We start from the raw sequence: 19,832 nt of genomic DNA on the forward strand, positions 1-19,832 counted from the left end.
GGGGTCTGGGCGGGCGGGAAGCGACCTCAGACTGCCAGGGAGCCTGGGTGCTGAGGGCGGGGCTGCTACTGACTTAGCCTGCCTGACTGGTCAGACTTCCCGCGCCCCTCTGTTCCCGAGTCCCCCTGGGCCCCTTGCCCTGGTTCCAGGATGTTTACAGGCTGCACAGCCCGCAGGAGCCCTGCTTTTCTCTCCTTGTGGGTCTGCACCTGTGAAAAACCCACCACATCCAGGTCCACTCCTGCTGTTACCTGTGTGCATTTTGTCTTTTATGCTTTCCTGCCTCTTCCATACAGTGAACTGTAGGCATGCATGCCCATGTAATAAAACATCCAATGCATATTTATTAATAAAGCATTAAATAAACCTCCAGAGGCCTCCCAAAGTTCAGGCTGAAGGATAACCCTCAGTCTGGTACACAAGGCCCTCTGGGGCAAACTCTCTGGCCACCAGCTAATTTTCCAGCCTCGCCCGGTCTCCCCCAAACACACACACATGCACCCCTACTAGGCACACAGGCTATTGCCCAACAGCGGCGGCTGGGAGTTCTTGCTTTGCCTGGAATGCCCTTTCCCTTCCTTGTCTGCCTGTAGAACTCCTACGCATGCATCCAGGCCCCACTGAAATGTCCCCTTCTCCACGAATCTTTCCCCAGCCTCTTCTTGGTGGGCAGACCATTCTGGTGCTGGTGCACATGGTAGCACCCCCTTTCTCTCTCCCTTTCCCCTGGTCCTACAACAGGGGTTTTGCTGCATTGTGTTTTCGTTTTTATTTTGGGGGGAGTGCTGGAAGCCTTGGGAGTGGATGGGAAGTGAGGAAATGGAGACGTGAGGAAGGAGGCTGGCAGCGGAGGCTAGAGAAATGCAGAGGAGACTCAGAGGTGTTTGTAGATCGCGGTCAAGAATCTGATGAAGTAAGAAGGGATGGGGAGTGCGGAGGGGTCAAAGGTCCTGGTTCCAGAAGAGGCAACAGGACTGGAGGCATAAGAGGGGGTGGGGAAGCCCCTTAATCTCAGAACCAGGGGAGGGAGATAGAGATGTAGAAGGATGAGGAGAGAGGCAGGTGGAGGGAGCTCCTGGGTGACGGCGGTGTTCTCTAAGACACAGGACCATAAGTAATGGCTGAGGGTCTGACTAAGCCAGTGGGGTGGGGAGCATTTAGACACCTGTGCTGTGAGTTGCTGCCTCCTCTGCTGTGGGGGAGGGGAGCACCCAATACGGGAGAGTAGCAGGTAGGCTTGGAGGGCACAGGGACACTTCCCAGAGATGTGCTCCCTGAGTCACCTTTAAGCTCCATGGCAGCCTCCCTCCTGGCGTCTCTATGTTTTCTTGCTCACATACTGCTCTCAGCTGAAGGCCCTTTGGCTCTCCTGGTCCCCACCCCCCCCCACCCCCGCCCTGGGAGAACAGTGGAAACATTCACTGTCCCAGTACAGGAATTCCCCCGCTGTCCCTTCTTCCTTATTATGAGTGGCTATGATTATGGAGTCGCCAACAGGTGGAAGCCAAAAGAACAAACAGACTTTTCAATATTGACTCTTCCAGGTGCCCTGCACAGCGGCAGCATCTGCCCCACCTCCCAGAGCCTCCCCCCGCTCCCCCCTCCAAGTCCCCGTCAGACAGTTGCTGAGGGGCAGGGAGCCAGCGAGCTCCGCCAGGCCAAGCGGACCCCAGGGGAGACTGCCCTACGTCTGCCTCTTCCAACTTTCTCCTCTTGGAAAATGCTGGGCTTGCGGGGAAGGAGGGAGGGAAAAGGAGACATTTTCTATGAGATTGCAGGGGCCAAGTCAGGCTCACAGCTCTTACTGAAACATAAAGCTATGGGGCGCCTAGGGGGTTCAGTCAGTTAAGCATCTGCCTCCAGCTCAGGTCATGATCCTGGGGTCCTGCGATCAAGTCCCGCATCGGGCTCCCTGCTCAGCGGAGAGCCTGCTTCTCCCTTTCCCCCTCTGCCTGCCGCTCCCCCCTGCCTGTGCTCTATCTCTCTGACAAATAAATAAATATCTTAAAAAAAAAAAAAAGAAACATAAAGCTATGGGACACCTGGGTTGTTAGTCAGTTAAGCATCTGCCTTGGGCTCAGGTCATGATCCCGGAGTCCCAGGGTTGAGCCCCCACATCGGGCTCCCTGCTCAGTGGGGAGTCTGCTTCTCCCTCTGCCCCTCACCCTGCTCGTGCTCTCTCTCCACTCTCAAATAAATAAATAAAATCTTAAAAAAAAATGAAATGTAGAATGTAGGGAAAGTAAGGCCTCCTTGAGGATATTTATGAAAGCCATGAACTGCCCCTGCGGGGTTCACCAATCTGAAGTCCTTCAGAGGCTGGACAAGTAAGACATGAGCAATGACTTTCTTCCCTCTCTCCCTCAGCAAGAATGGGCTTCATCATTCAGATGGAGTTGTAGTTAGGGAGCTGGAAAAGAACTAAGTCACAGAGCCAATCCCATCTATCCTGCAGTGGGTAACTAGGGTCCAGGACGACTTGACCAACGGCCGTGGTGACATGACCTCTCCCATCCGTGAAGGCAGGATTTCATTCCACCCCATTCTCTACAAGTGGCCTCTGATGCGACCTTGGGTCGGATATTGTTCTTCCTATCAGGAATTTCTGAATTTCCCATTTATGGAGCAGGGAAAGAAAAAGCGCCACTTAATCAAGGGTGTCCCTTAAAGGACAGTAGATCCATATCATTACGTCTGCTGAGAGAATGTAAAGGCTCTACAATGAGTAATGTGTTGCCCAAAAAGTGCAGGAAAATAGAGGTAGAATTAGCTCCTGTGGGAATGATGAAATTAATGTTTTATACCTACTATTTTGGTATTTATAGAATTTTTAAAAAATTTTTATTTATTTATTTATTTGAAAGAGAGAGAGAGAGAGAGCATGAGCAGGGGGGAGGGGCAGAAGGAGAAGCAGATTCCCCACTGAGCAGGGAGTCCGATGCAAGGCTCGATCCCAGGACCCCAGGATCATGACCTGAGCCGAAGGCAGACACTTAACCGACTGAGCCACCCAGGTGCCCCGCTATTTATAGAATGTTTGAGAAAGGAAAGGACAGCTCTTCTGTCCTCATGAGGTTGCTTTCTCATGCATGCATACGCATGCACACAAAACCCGACTGCAGTACCCTGGCTATTAATGTAATAAAGCAATCAGAAACACAGGAAAGTAAAAGGGGGTTCCGTAAGCCAAGAAACGTTTTTAAGCCGAGTCTGATGGATGGAGCCCACTTGCTCCTGAGAGCAGTGACAACAAAGGGAAGCTGCCGCTCCTTACATTATGGGATGGCTCCAAATTACCTAGTTCTTCCACCATCAAAAGCTGGTCAGGAACATTGCCATTTGGGGAAGATGTTTTGTTTTGGTAAAGGAAAAACAAATTGTTGGTTTTTCTAAGCTGGTGCTTTCAACCAATACTAGATTTTAGATATCACAAATTATATGAGCTGACAATTTGGAATTTGAGAAGACAAAACTCAAATGACCTATTGAAAAAAATATACAGCCATCTCTTGACCCATTAGAAAACAAAAATAATCAAAACAGCAACTGCTTGACCTGATCTCCAGGACACACAGTCCAGAGGCTCTAAAATAGCTAAATAGAAATAAAATCTCAAGGGTTATCATGGAATTTTGACTTCTATTTTGAAGGTTGAAAGTCCTCTTACGTCCTGCGGAATTTCTTCTGTAATGCCTCTTGCTCCATATCTCGTCTCATTTATCCCCTTAGCTAGGTTTCAGGGCCTCTCTCTGGACCATGACCTTGACTGTGTTTTCTCAATCCCTCCTCCATCCAATGTAGCCCACACACAACTGCGGGATGATGCTATTTGTAAGGCACAGCTCCAGACACGTCCCTTCCCTGCACAACAAAACCTTCCAGGAACACCCCTTTTATAAAATTCAAAAATAAAATAAAATAAAAATCATTGGGTTGGCCTCCAAAGCCCTCAACAACCGCCAGGCTTGCTTGTCGCTACTCACCCATAAAGAAGCCATAAAGAGCCCCACATTGACTTTCGAGCAACAGTGGCTCGCTGACTTGGTTTTCTCTGCCTACCATCTCCATCCAAAGTCAGGGCCAGGCGCAGCTCTTAAGCTGCAGGAAGCCATGGCTCATGGCTCTCAGCCAGGAGGGCCTTCTTCTTCCCTCAGCTCCCAGCCACTTCTCCTAGTCAGAGACAGAATCGCATCACCGGCCACCTTAGATCCGGTTTACCCATGCAGCAGGGGGCTGTGGAATGGGAGGGGATTGAGAGGTAGACGCTAACTATTCAGCTTTGAGCCAGCTAGGGACTTTTTCTGATCTTCAGTTGCCTTATCTGTAAAAGGTAGTAATGAACAGGACCCACCTACGAAGGTTGTTGTGAGAAGTAAGTGAGATAATTTGTGTAAGAAGCGCTTCGTATAATGCCTGATAGGACATCCGAGCTCACCATGTCAGGATGGAAGAGTATATGCGGGGCAAGAGAGAGGGAGGGAGGGACAGAGAAAGAAGACAAGGGAAGAGTTGCCTGGGTGGCTCAGTCGGTTAAGCGTCTGCCTTCAGCAAGGGTCATGATCCCAGGGTCCTGGGATCCAGCCCTGAATCAGGCTCCCTGCTCAGTGGGGAGCCTGTTTCTCCCTCTGCCCCTCCCCCTGCTTGTGTTCTCTCTCTTGCTCACTTCCTCTCGAATAAATAATAAAATCTTAAAAAAAAAACACAAGAGAAGAGAAGGAAAAGAAGGAAAGAAAGAAAAAAATCAATAGCCTTTCCTTTCTGCTGGAGTCAAAGGACCATTACCTCTTCTTAGAAGGAGCACACACTTAAAAACTTCCTTAAAGAAAAAATTTTGGATAAAAATGACATCGGGTTGGGGTGCCTGGGTGGCTCAGTCAGTTAAGTGTCCTGATTCTCAGTTTCGGCTCCGGTCATGATCTCAGGGTCTTGTGATCGAACCCTGCGTCTGACTCTGCACTGATCTGGGAGTCGGCTTGAGATTCTCTCTCTCCCTCTCCGTCTGCCCCTCCACTCACTCGTGTGCATGTGCTCTCCATCTCTCTCTCTCTCTCTCAAATAAATAAGGTCTTTTTTTTAAAAAAAATGACATCAGAATCATAGAAAGGATGAAATCAGTTAATCCTTTTAGGTCCACTGTGTAAATTTACTAGGGAAATTCTATTAGAAATTTAACATTTTCAGAATGGAAGGAGCTGCAGAAACCACTCTGTCCAACCCCCATTGCTTTTCTAGTAGGAAAACTGCAAAGGACAAGAGCTAGTAAGTGGCAGAGTCCAGACCGGAAAGCTGTCAGCCCAGAGCTTTTACCTTTCTTGCACATCACGTCCCCAGGCTTGGGAAAGACACTATAAAAACTTCCTGCTCAGAGAGAAACTTCTAGCATGAGACTGTGAAGAGCTTGACAAACCATGTCTCCAAAAAGCAATTATAATGCTTGGTCAGAACTGTCAAAGACAACCATTTCAGCACCCTGAAATTGACTGGAGATACCCAACAAACTGAGAAGTGGTTGTTCATGAAAATTACTGAATTTTGAGTAAGGTCAGCAAGACTCTATAATGGTCTTGCCTGGAGCTGTTCCCATCCTCCCTGCAGTTCTGTTGTTTTCAGAGTTCAGTCAGGACAGCTTGTAAAAACCAGCAGATTTTTGCCACGGCCAGAGTGGTTTCACTTAATTAGGAGCAGTATCAGTTTAAATGGTGATCTCAAAAGTCAGTACCCTGAGAGGGCCAGCAGCTCTGCTAGTCTGAAATAGCAAACAGTGAACTGGTGTCTACATAGGAATTGAACAGGACGGGACGCCTAGGTGGCTCAGTTGTTAAGTGTCTGCCTTTGGCTCAGGTCATGATCCCGGGGTCCTGGGATCGAGCCCCGAATCGGGATCCCTGCTCTGCGGGGAGCCTGCTTCTCTTTCCCTCTGCCCCTCCCCCTGCTTGTACTCTCTGTCTCTCTCTCTCAAATAAATAAATAAAATCTAAAAAAAAAAAAGGAATCTAACAGGACATTTAGGGAGAAGCAGCAGCCATGGGGAGACTGAGGGTAAATGCCCCGCATATCATGGGTTGACCAAGGCTGTATGTGTACGTCACAGGGACAGGAGAAGTCCAAGCCACTCACACATCCCTGGCCCACAGAGCTTGCCAGGTGTACACAGGAGACACCAGGGCTCGATGGAAAATAGAAGCCTGAGCAGACTTGGGGGAATCAAAGCTTGACCTTTGAATGTGCTCCCCAGCTTATTCGTAGATCTGTCAGCAGAGAGTGGAGGCCTTCCTGGCTTAGGGTCTTTGAGGACAACCTCTGGGCAATCTTTGGCTGAACACTAATCTAGGCAGACACAGGGGTGACTATAGGAAACTAGGTTACAGAATAAAAAGCAAGAAAAACAAAAAACAGAGACATTTGTGGATGCACATTGCAGGGGAGGCAGACTTCACGGATTTAGTCCAGGCAAGTTATTAAACACACAAACAACACTCAGCAGGGAAACTACAAGACATAGTTGCTAAAATATACTGTAGTGGGGGCGTGGGGGTGCAAGAGCACCCGGCTCCCTCCCGGGGTTCCGAACAGACAGGTTCCACCACTCGCTGCTGACAAATTCCAAAGGCAGAGAGACGAGTGGTGGGGAAAGAAGGAATTTATTTCAATGAGACCCACACGGGTAAGACAGCGGACTAGCGTCTCTCCAAAGTGCCAAAAATACGTCTGGGTTTTATGAGGAAAATGTCGGGGAGCGCCTGAGTGGTTCAGTCAGTTAAGCGTCTGCCTTCGGCTCAGGTTATGATCTCCAGGTCCTGCGATTGAGCCCCACATCGGGCTCTCTGCTCGGCAGGGAGTCTGCTTCTCTCTCTCTTGTTCTCTCTCTCTCTCCCCCTTTGCCTCTCCCCACTGCTCATTCTCTCTCTCTCTCAAATAAATAAATAAATAATATTTAAAAAAAAAAAGAAAATGTGGGACACTGGTGGGTGGGTAGGTGCAAGTGGGCAGTGAAGGTCAGGTTGATCATTGTCTTGGGGTCTGGTGTGCAGGGTCTCGCTGTCTCAGACCAGTCCTTCTGGCTTGAGCGTAGTCTCCATTCCCACCAGGGGCTCTTGCCTGAGTGCAGAGATAAAGCTGGAAAGCAGAACTTAATCAGTTAGACAGAGGTCAAAATGGAAATGGCTGAAGTCCTTTTTCAATACTGTGTAAAATATCCAGCTTTCAACAAAGAAATTGTAACATGGGCAAAGCAACAAGAAAAGTGTGACCATATTCAGGAAAAAAAAGTCAGTAGAAACGGTCTCTGTGTTTGTGTGTCCCTAAGATGTGAGGTTTATCAGACTAAACCTTTAAAGCAGCTACTATAAACATGTTTAAGGAACTGAAAAAAAAATTCAAAAATTTAAGGGAAGTGTGACAACAATAATTCAACCAGTGAAAACGATCTTAATAAAAAGATAGAAATTACACAAATGAATCAATCCTGAAGGAACGGACACCGCAAAGCACTGGAATGACATATTCCAAAGTGCTGGAAAATTCTGTCAACCAAAAATTCTATATCCAGCAAAACCACCCTTCATAAATGAAGGTGAAATAAAGACGGTCCCAGATAACGAAAGATCGAGAAGGTGCTTTGCTAGCAGACACACCTTGTAAGAAATGCTAAAGGAGATCCTTTAGTCTGAAAGGAAGTGATGCTAGATGATACTCAAATCCACAGTAAGAATGAAGAGCTCCAGAAATGATAAATATGTGGGTAAATATAAAAGACTCTCTAAATATATTTTCTTATTTCTTCTCCTAACTTCTTTAAAAGACATAAGTTGTATAAAGCAAAACTTATGACACTGTATTGTTAAGTATATAACATATGTAGAAATAGATATGATAATAATGGAACAAAGGAGGGGAGAGGAAAAGAAGATATATTGAAACTTCAGGGGGGCAGAATTTGTCACCCCAAAAATATGCCTCTCTGGCATAAGGATTATTTTAGGCTGATTATTTTTAAGAAACTGTAGATTCAGGAAAAGCTCTTTACCTCCCCCTCAACTGCCTAAATTTACATTGGAAAGGAGGCCTGTACCAGAAGAGAGAGCTATTATCAAAGATACCTTTTTACCTAAGAAGCTCATCTGTGTAACTGGACAACCTGTTTTCCAAACATCTCCTCCTGCCTTCTTGTGAACGGTCTTCCTCTCCTTCGTATTCCCAGACCCCTACACCTTTCCTCAACTCAGGATGTTCTAGAAGCCTCAATCACCTGGCTGCCCCTTGGGGCTCCTATTTTTATGGGGCTTCCACACCTATGAAATTTGTTTATTTTTCTTTTGTTACTCTGTCTTACATCAGTTTAATTATTAGACCAACCAAAGAACCTTCTAGAAGGGAAGAAGGGAAAGTTTTTCCACCCTTACAGTTGGCGACCGCAAAGGACCTTGACTGGCTGGACACTGCTGGTTCTGGGGCTGTTACTGCTGAGAGATGCTGGGGCCTCTGACCAAAGCCCGCAGAAGGTAAGAATTCTTACCACGTCAGTCTGTTGGATCCCTGCCTGCAGGGTCTGACCAAAGCGAGAGCAGTGAGAGTCTTTTTCTTTTTGTAAATTTAGATTGGCAGGAAAGAATATTTGTGTGAACTCTCCCTTGGCTATAGCAACTCTGGTAAAGATTTGTTACGAATCACTCTTATTTTCTACTGATCCCTTTCGTCCCAGAGATGGTCATCGCTTTCCTTTGTCTCTCTCTCTTGTGTCGTTTGTCATAAGGAGGAAAACCATAGGGTAGAAACCAGGCATAGGTCCTATAGCCTGTTGTTCTCGCTGGCCTCACAGACTGACAAATTCATAGTTCTTAGCAGACTGGCGTCTGTGTAGACAAACTTTGCTGTGAGTGAACTTGCACAGGAGGTAAAGCCATTGCTAATGGAGATCTCGGAAGTGAGAGTGTGTGGTGGCCCAGATCAGCACTTCACAGCTGTTAGAGGTCTGGCCACCTGACGCTAGGCTCCCGAGTTAGGATAAGTTGGTCACAAAATGGGTTAGACTGATACTAGGTCACCCATCAACCTCAAGAAAATGTCTATGCAACAACGTATACTGTACAACTACACACAATCCCCAACCCAGCGACACATCCCTCTCAGGTATTAATTTGGCGCTGAGAAACCCAAAACTTGGCTAAAGCTGTTAATGTGCACATGGGGAAAAAAAAAAAAAAAGAAGAATGAGGTTTTCCTCTCATCCTGTTCTATTCCTTGTGAGCATGGCTTTATGACCGGTGAGGAGCATATTCTCTCTTGCCTCCACCAACCGGAGGATGCACGTACTGACATGCATTTGGAGGACGGTCGAATAGGTTGTGCATCCCTTAAGCAGTGTTCTCTTTGCCCGCTGTGCCAGCTCTTAGAGGAATGTGTCCCAAGAGGTCCCGGCATATCCGGGCCTTTTGTTGTCTCGCTCTCTTTGTCCATTAGTCTCATGGGAAACTGGAGACCTCATTTTACTCATCTGGCCAGACAGAAATGTGGGTTGCATCCCATCTGTGGCTAGATCTTTCTTAGGTTAACTCTGGGAGTAAACTTTGTAGAACCGGGCAGGGCTGCATCTTTTGCTCCGTTCTTCAGGGATGCCTCTTGTGTTCATGATTAAGCCATCAAAAGGCTTATTGGTTTGAGTTGCTGTAAGGTCCTACTCACCAATGGCCCGATGATGGATCCTTTGAATTGGCTATATTTAAAAGAAAAACAATTTTTTTTAAAGAGAGCTCTCATCCTAAACAACAATTGTCTTACTGGTACCCATGAAAAGACCAAGCTAAAACTGGGTACAAAAAATAATGGCTAGCCCTAGGGACTCCCTTAATAAGATGGAAGAATAGAAATGAAAATTAAAATCCACCTCTAACATGAATTACCCTTCTCCTCATCCTCAACTCTCTGTCCCTGACCCTCCAGAAGATCTTTTGGATCTCTGGACCCTTGATCTAAACCCTCTCTCTCAAAATCCAGCCCATAACCTCAACAAATTCCCTGAGACCCCCCAATTCCTCCAACTTTCCCAGAAAATCCCTTCAACACCCAAATGCTTGGTTTGACTTCCTTTTCTTTGCAAGATTTACATAGAGCATTCTGGGCTGATCTCCAGGCCTAGGGTATACAGGTTACCCACATAAATACTAAAAGCAGGAAATTAATTTAGCAGAAGCCTCTGAGATGTGCAGTAGGGCTCACTGTTCTGTCCCTTATAACTCCTACTTTCTAGGACTCTGTAATCTGGCTCTGCAAACATCAGGCTTTCCTAATGCAATGTTCTTTGCAGATGTATCCTGGACAGCCTCCGTTCCCCTTGCAAAGAATTCATGTCCCCTGGACAGCAGCAGATACTCTAAATTATAAAGCCCTTTTACCTCCACTTTCAGAAGATCCTACCAAGTTTAGACAAGAGTTGAAAAGATTAGTGGCCATTCATAATCCCACTCACAAAGACCTCACTTGGCTGTTAAAGGGTGTTCTTCCCACCTGTGATTATATTATAGTTACCAGACAAGCCAGACAGTCCCCTGGGGAACGTACCCCCACACACGCACCCACCCCCAACAGATAACGAGAATTTCTCCCAGGCCCTTGTACAAATGATCAGGGAATGGATCAGCTGGAGGCCAATGTTCAGGGACTGATAAGAGCAATATTAAAGTCCCCCACTAAGGTGAATTGGTCCACGATTGAACTGTGCACTCAGAAAGAATGAGAGCATTCGAAGGCTTCTGTTGAACTGTTTATACCGATTTTTTAAAAAGGCATTCTGCATTAAACCCTGAAGTTTAAGAACATAGAAATCTTTTGATTTCCATCTGAGTTGGAAATCTACTTGACCTAAAGAAGCAAGTTTGGTTGGCTGGGTGGGTCATTGTCTTGATATTCAAGCTGCAATTCAATTCTTTGAGGAGTTAGAAACAACTCCTTGTCTTGCAAATCTCTGCAAAACCAGAACTGTTGCTCTAGAAGCAACTCAAAGCTCACTTATCCTTACCAATTCCAAAACCTCTCCTATTCATCTCAAAATGCTTGTCAGTATTGTAAAAGAGCAGGTCATTGGAAACAGAATTGTCCTGAAGAAAAAAAAAAGGAGATTTTAAATAGTAATGACTCTCAACCTCTGATAATAGGCAAGTATATCTCAAAACTCCTTAAAGAAAACTTGCTTTTGTGTTGTAAATTTTTTTTTTTTTTAAATATTTATTTGTCAGAGAGAGAGAGAGAGCACAAGCAGGGGGAGCTGCGGGCAGAGGGAGAAGCAGGCTCCCCGCTGAGCAGGGAGCCCCACACGGGACTCGATCCCAGGACCCTGGGATCACGACCCAAGCTGAAGGCAGACGCTTAACCGACTGAGCCACCCAGGCGCCCTGTGCTGTGAATTTTCTACCTCCATCTTCTCTAGGACTTAAGAGGCATTCTTTGAAGTGAAAGTGTTAAGGGAGAAGTTTCTCATCAGAAGGAGGGGGGGAAAAGGACTGATTTGGAAATTGGAAAATTCTTAAATGTCCTCTCCACAACTATGAGTAAAATGCTTTAGCCATCTGAGCAGGCAAATTTAACTTATCCCAACTGCCAAAACAAATTTTGGATTCAACTGTTCTTTTATCAGCTGGTTAGTTTTGGATTATTGTACCTGACTCATGGCTAAAAATTTAAAACAACAGCTGTAAGGTCTCTGTTTGTGTCAGTCTGTATGTTTATATGTGTCTGTATATGCATATTGCAGATGTGTGATATTTTTCTGCCTCTGGATGGTACTGCCAAGTTAATTTATCAAAAAGCTCTATTTAATTGGCTTAAAATTAAGTGCTTATAAATTGAGTATTCCTAAAGTTCTCAGAAATATAACAGAAACTGACCCAAAGGCTTTTCAGGTTCACATGATCTGGAAAAATATTCACTATTAAAGCTAGTTGAAGGGGCGCCTGGGTGGCTCAGTCGTTAAGCGTCTGCCTTCGGCTCAGTTCATGATCCTGGGGTCCTGGGATCGAGCCCCGCATCAGGTTCCCTGCTAAGTGGGAAGCCTGCTTCTCCCTCTCCCACTCCCCCTGCTTGTGTTCCCTCTCTCACTGTCTCTGTCTTTCTGTCAAATAAATAAAATCTTTAAAGCTAGTTGAAGTTCATTGGTTCAATTAAAACATACATGTCTTTAGAGTTATCAACATTGACTATAACACAAGTAACTTTTATCCTACTTGGGTTTACTAGTCAAATTCGTATCATCTCTTATAAAATTCGTCAGTAAGAAAAATAATTTGGGATGAAGGCTGACTTTGTCTAACGTCTCATGAGGTTTTTATGAGTAGCTTAAACATAATTGTTAGGAGCAGTGATTTACATAGATGCAAGGGGGGTAAGAGTTTGTAGGTGAACTTTTTAGCAATAGTTACATTTTATGGTGCGTGTACTTGAAAACAGCTTCCAAAATCCTTTTGGTAATTTGAAACTTTAGAGTTATGTGAAGTTAAGTTAAATAATAAAAAAGTGTTGAATAGCTAGAGCACTTCCAAATAAGATAAAATAGTAAAACATTAATTACTGAACATAGGTTAATCTCCTTTTGGCTTCTTATTGAAGAGAAACTAAAGATACTCAGGACTATTCGTAAACATGTCTTGTGCTATATTGAAAGACTGTGTTATTAAAAAGGGCACAGGCTTCTAAAAATTATGAAATGAATTCACAAATCTGCCAACATAGAGAATACTGGTGTAACAGTTGACAATTGCTTACTTCTTAGTTTTCACTAGAAACTAAGGTTTCCCAGGGTTAAAAATTCTATTTAATATTTATGATGAAAATATCAGAAATCATAAGGGAAAAAATTCTGTATGCAAGGAAAGTCAAATATGGTTTTCTGGTTAGAAAAAATATGAGAAATGGAAATGCGGGAAAAAGAGTAATTTGTTCTGAAAGTGAAATATCGGATGGGAAAAAAGAGAATCAAGCACAAATTGGATAGAAAGTTAGGAAGAGAGGGAGAGAAAGAATCTGACCTTGTGTGGTCAAGTTGCCTGGGAATGAATACATGTATTAGAATGGTTATAAAATTCAGCTTTAAAATTAGTAGTGTATTTATATAAAACTGAAACGTGATTGTCTCTCGACTGCTAAAAAGACAAAGTTTTCTTGGACTGTTATTGGTCTGCTCCTGGGAAGAGATTATGAAAAGTTTCTCTTTACTTTTTAAGTCATCTGCCTAGGAAGAAAAGATTTTGCTTTTTATCAAGATAATTTCTTGTGCTTCGTGTTGTCTAAATCAGGTCTTTGATTCCCCAAGAAAACAGAAATTCTTCAATATTAGAAGATCTAAGTTTTGCTCACAACTATGTCACCATCTGTGTTTGCCTTTGAAATCTTTTATCATCACTTTGGTTAAATAGATAACAAAGTATTGTTTCATAATGATCTGTGATCCTTACTAGTCAAGTGTCCAAACCTTTTGATATTTGTGACAAACTTCCCTAAATCAAATTGTAAATGAAGTCTTTTTGACCTTGAATCAACTGTGGAATTTTCCAGAGGGTCCCTAGAACATCTCAAAAGGTTTTTGTCTCTCCTTATAAAAAGGCCGTTATTCCACTAATTAGGCTCATTTTATATGTTAAAGTACATGAGAAGCAGTGTCAAATAAGAAGTAATAGTAAGCCTTTTTTATGTTGTGTTTGTATCAATATAAAAGCATTCCAGAATTGAATGAAATTCCTAAAATTCTAGTATGTCCTGGTATAATGTTACCACATGAAATTCCAGTTATTATCTTAAAATTTGTGTGTCATGGAAAAAAACAAATTTCTTTGCTAATAGTATTATAATGAACTCTCCTCAGACCTTTAGCTGCGGCCATTTGTGAGTCTTTTGTCATTTACAGTCACTGTTTTATTCTGATGCTTTTGCAAAAGCATTCCCACAAGAGTGCTTCCTCTACAAGTGAATTCATGGAAAGGACTCTGGCAAGCAGAGATTTCTGATCATAAAACCCAATGGGTAAGAATTTTCCACAACTAGTGGAAACACTGGATTCAAGCAAAACAAGAATTAATAACATGCGACTGAATACATGGATGAGGATGATTATAATTTTTATGACTTTTTGTTTGAAACTCTTTTGTTTTTCCAGATTTAAGGAAAATTTTTTATTAAGCTACCTATGTCTTAGAGCAATAACTTGGTAAACTGTACCTTTGGAAACAAAGATGAAAGAATTACATTTTCTCCCTACCTGATCCCTCCAGAATTTGGAAACTCTTAGTGAGTGAGTATTCTTATTTTCATGGTGGAATAGTTTACATGCAAAAGTTCAATAAGAATCTGCTCTCCTTGTAACAGGACAAAATTGGAAACATCTGTTATATTACCAAGGCTTTGACTGGAATGTCATATTTGAGAGAGATGTGCATAGAATCAGATATGCCAGACAGCATTAAGGAACTAAGGCTGCCTTTATGAGCCAATAAAACCCCTTGGAAAACCAACCTGTTACCTTGCTTACAGACTTCCTGACGATCTAAATAGGTATAAGGAAGGTCACTTCCTGGCAGATGCAGGCATCTCAGGAAATCTTTGGGACCTCAAAGAGAGGAATTTACCCAGATATATAGGTATTGCAGACAAAGTCTGATGGTGAGCCTTTGGCTTGGCTTCCTAGCCTGGAGAGGCTTTTAAAAGTTTAATCTGAGGGGCACCTAAGTGTCTCATTCAGTTAAACATCGGACTCTTGATTTGAGTTCAGGTCCCTGAGATCCAGCCCCACCTCAGGCTCCCCGCTGGGGGTGGAGCCTGTTTAAGATTCTCTCTCTCTCTCTCTCTCTCTCAGGATGCCTGGGTGGTTCAGTTGCTTAAGCGTCTGCCTTCAGCTCAGGTCATGATCACAGCGTCCCAGGATCAAGTCCCACATCAGTCTCCTTGCTCAGCGGGGAGTCTGCTTCTCCCTCTGCCTGCCCCTCCCCCTGCTTGGGCACTCTCTCTCTCTCCTTCTCTGACAAATAAATAAATAAAATCTTAAAAAAAATGAGATTCTCTCTCTCCCTCTCCCTCTGCCCTTCCCCCTCAAGTGGGAGCTTGGGCTCTCCCTCTCTTTCAAAATAAGTAAAATAAATAAAAGTTCAGTCTGAGATTCCTTATGAAAAGTTCCAGCAAAGCAGATTTAAAAGAGCCTATGTCGTCAACCACTCTTCTTGCTGCACTTATGTAAATAATCAGGCCAAGTTTTTTGAAACTACACCTACTTTGCAAACAAATCAGTCTTATTTTGGCTATCTTTGGTAACAGTGAAAGTGATTTCAGAGAGTCAAAATTATGTTTCAGTAGCACACCTTTGTGGATATTTGATTCTATTACTGTCCATTGCCTTTGAGGTTTTGTTATTTACCTGTAAACAGGACTACATCCTGAATTCTTCTAGTCTCCTCACATAACTGGCTACAAGTCTTTAAACTAACGTTTCCAATTTCTTCCCAACCTTTGAACTGGAATCTTTGAAAACTAAAACTGCTTTTTTTTTTTTTTTTTTTTTGGAGCCCTGCAAACTAAAGCTAGACAATTTGATAGAAACATCAGAAAAATTGCCACAATAGCTCACGTTTAGACAATCTTGTTCATGCCTTTTGCTGAAGGGGCCACCCAGAAAGCTCACCAGCACACCTGCTGACATCATCAGAGACATTCAACCTGCAAAGCAGGAAAATCAGTCAGATTGCCCCCGCCTGTCCTCATTCCATCTGAGGATGCTTCTAAGCCTGATATTTAGAAATATTCTTAACTGGCAGCCTTCAGGACTCAGACACTAGGTCATCATTTGCTCTAACCATTAACCTTTATTTTTCTTTTGTTCACCTGATTGCTTGCACAATAGAGGCTTAACTTGGGAGCCCACCTGCAAGACTGCTTCCCGTGGGGCACCTGGGGGTTCAGTCGTTAAGCGTCTGCCTTTGGCTCAGGTCATGATCCTGGGGTCCTGGGATCGAGCCCGCATCGGGCTCCCTGCTCCGCAGGAAGCCTGCTTCTCCCTCTCCTGCTCCCCCTGCTTGTGTTCCCTCTCTCGCTGTCTCTCTCTCTGTCAGATAAATAAATAAAATCTTAAAAAAAAAAAAAAAAAAAGACTGCTTCTGGAAATGAGAGAACTCTAACTGAACTGATCTATTTTCAAGACTGAGACTGGTTCAAAGGAGATTTGGAACAGCCTGGGAACTTAACTTCTGGACTGTGAAGCTTCTTATTTGAAGTTTTAAAGGTGGTACTGCCTTTAAAGGGAGCAGAATTTGTCACCCCAAAAATATGCCTCTTTGTCATAAGGATTATTTTCGGTTGATTACTTTCAAGAAACTGCAGATTAAGGAAAAGCTCTTTACCTCCCCCTCGACTGCCTATATTGACATTGGAAAGGGGAACCTATGCCCCTTCTTCGCTAGGAAAAGAGCTATTGCTAGAGATCCCTTTTTTTACCTAAGAAACCTTTTACCTGCATAACAGGGCAACATTTGCTTTTCAAACATTTCCTCTCACCTTCCTATGAATGGCCATCCTTCTCTTTCTATCCCCAGACTCCTATACCTTTCCTTGGCTCAGGATGGTCTATAAGCCTTTAAAAAAAAAAAAAAAAACAGATTTTATTTATTTATTTGAGATAGAGAGATAGTGGGAAAGGGCAGAGAGAGAGAATTCCAGGCCAACTCTGCACTGGGCAGGGAGTCCAATGCAGGGCTCCATATCACGACCTTGAGATCATGACCTGAGCCGAAATCAAGAGTCGGACACTTAACCAACAGAGCCACCCAGGTTCTATAAACCTTAATTACCTGGCTGCCTTTTGGGTCTCATATTTTTATGGGGCTCCTATACATAAAAAATTTGTTTTTCTGCTATTAATCTGTCTTTTATCAATTTAATTATTGGCTCAGCCAAGAACCTAGAAAGGAAAAAGAAAAAATTTTTCTGCCCCCACAGAACAGTTTCTAGAATTAATTATTATTATTGGCTTATTATTATTATTAATTATTAGAATTAGATTGTCATAAGTTGAAATGCATATTGTAATACCTAGAGCAAGCACTAAGAAAATAATGAAAAAAGCATAGCAAAAAGAAAAAAAAACCAAAAGAATTAAAATGACACACAAAAAATATTTATTCAACACCAAACAAAGAAGTAAGGGAGGAAGATAAGAATTAAAAAAAATGAGAAAAATGGAAAGCAAATAACACAATAGCAGATGTAAATCCAACCCTATCAGTAATTCACTAAATATAAAGATTTTATTTATTTATTTGAGAGAGAGAGAGAGACAGAGATAGTGAGAGAGAGCATAAGCAGGGAGGAGAGGGAGAAACAGGCTCCCCGCTGAGCAGGGAGCCCAACACGGGGCTCCATCCCGGGACCCTGGGATCATGACCTGAGCTGAAGGCAGATGCTTAACCGACTGAGCCACCCAGATGCCCTTATAATTCACTAAATATAAATTTTGTCTACTATGATATTGTGATTTATAATAAGAAATATATATTTGGTCTTAGTCCATGGTTTTCAGCTCACAGGTCCCAAAATTCTTGGAATTTCCTAAGTGATGAGGGAAATGGTGGCATCTTTCATGTAGTTTTTTGTCCTCAATTCCTGAAAATGTTTCAGAGCCATAAAGGTGAGTTGAATGTCTTGTTATTCATAGCATGCCCCTTTCCACCACCACTGAGTTTCTGTTAATGAGTTGACTTTTGGAAATCCCTTAAAGATAGGGGAGCTGCTTGCCAGGGAACCAACCATGATTAGAGGGTTGGAACTTTCAGTACCACCCCTGATTTCCAGAGAGGGGAAAGAGGCTGAAGGTTGACTCAATCACCAATGGTCCATGATTTAATCAATCATGCCCATGTAATGAAGCCTCCATTAAAAATTCAAAAGGATGGGGTTTAGAGATCTTCCAGGTTGGTGAACCAGAATGCTTCCACATGTCACCATGTCAGGCCCCAAACTCCATGAGGACAGAAGCTCCTTTGTGTGGGACTTCATTCTATGTATCTCTTTATCTGGCTGTTGATTCATATCCTTTAATATTCTTTGTAATAAACTCGTAATCTAGTTAGTAAACTGGTTTCCTGAGTTCTGTCAGCCACTTTAGCAAATTAATCAAACACAAGAAGGGGGTCAGAGGAACCTCTGACTTATATCCAGCAAGTCAGAAGCACAGATAACAACCTAAACTTGCACTTGGGTTCTGAAGTGGGGGGCAGTCTTGTGGGACTGAGCCCTCAATCTGCGGAATCCGATGCTGCCTCCAGATAGATAGCAAGTGTCAGAACTGAGTTGAAATGTAGGACACACAGCTGATGTGTGAGAATTGCTTGGTGATGTGGGAAAAAACCCCTGGACACTGGGAGTGAGGGCAGAATTGTGACTAAACACTCCACTCAAAAGGCACAGATTGTCAAACTGAATAAAAAAGAGCAAGACCAAACTCTATGCTGTCTCCAAGAAAAGTAGCTTAGATTCAAAGAACAAGGAGATTAAAAGTAAAAGAATGGTGGAACTCCAGTTTTAGCTATGACATGAAAAAAGCTTGAATTCATCACATCCCTCCTTTCAACAGGATAAAAGCTGAACAAACCAAAAATAAATGACTTTTCTAAGACCCATCAGAAAATTGATATCATGGGGCAAAGTAGCAGCCTGACGTCTGGAGAGACAGGTAAATACAGAGAATCACAGCCTCCATCAGCTCCCCTTAAAGGAGAAGCCACTACAGCCATGAAATGGAAGGAATGCTTAAATGATAATTTTGATGAATTGCTGGAGGCGGAGTGTGGATTTGCCTGGGAGTGATAAGCTCCTGTTGGTGCAGTTTCAGGAAAGGCCCCCACACTTACATTGACTTTACCTTCAGGAATACCACCACATCCTCAGGGTGAGGATCTGACAAAAACTCCCTCATGTTTTAAGCAGAAGTGAGGAGAAAGTAACCATTTTTATATATGCCTAGAGTGTTCTTCATAACAAAGGTCTGCTCTGCAAAGGACCAACTTTATCAGAGCCGTATCTATCGGGGGGAAGCCAACTCCAGCTCCCTATGGACTTCCTGTTTCACCTAAAGGAAACACAAAAAAGACACAGAAAAACTTCTGAAGGTCATAGCCCAGAGACTCAGGCACACTAAAAGACTGAGATTGAATCATATGATTATAGAAATCTTCTCCCCCCAACACCACACCAGCACATCAGCAGGGCTCCAGTATCATAACAGCAGATTACAATTGAAGAGAGCTGAAACACACAAGGACTGAAGAGGGACCTGAAGCCCCTGGGAGGAGCAGGCACAGTAAACAGTAAACACAGCCCAGCTCCTAGCCAGATTGACAGGAAGCCTCACACAGGAGACCTGTTTGTCTCAGTTCCTGTTGCCTAAAAGCAAAGACATGTTTGCTTTCAACAAAAAAATTATAAGGCATGGTAAAAGGCAAATAAAAACAGTCTGAAGAGACAAAGCAAGCATCAGGAGCAGAAACAAATATGACATAGACTTTGGAATTCTGGGATATGGAATGTAAAGTAACTATGATTAATATGTTAAGGGCTTTAATGAAAAAGTAGGCAATGTGCAAGAATGTGAACAGAGAAATAGAAGTTCTAAGAAATGATCAAAAGGAATGCTAGAAATCAAATATACTGTAACACAAATGAAGAATGCCCTCGATGGGCTCACGGGTACACTGGACACATGTGATGAAAGAATCTGTGAGAACCAAGATACATCAATAGAAACTGCCCAAACTGAAATGCAAAGAGGAAAAAAAATGGAAACAAAAGAAGAGAATATCTAATGACTG

The 19,832-nt window shown here is 43.3% G+C and overlaps 1 long non-coding RNA gene across 1 annotated transcript in view; it reads right to left on the reverse strand.

Moving 5' to 3' along the window:
- The window catches only part of LOC144382337 (uncharacterized), a 1,106,857-nt gene that overhangs the window by 552,790 nt on the left and 534,235 nt on the right, over nucleotides 1-19,832 (reverse strand). The gene's annotated exons all lie outside the window — the stretch shown is intronic.

The sequence above is a fragment of the Halichoerus grypus genome, chromosome 6 (assembly GCF_964656455.1).
Source record: "Halichoerus grypus chromosome 6, mHalGry1.hap1.1, whole genome shotgun sequence".
NCBI lineage: Eukaryota > Metazoa > Chordata > Mammalia > Carnivora > Phocidae > Halichoerus > Halichoerus grypus.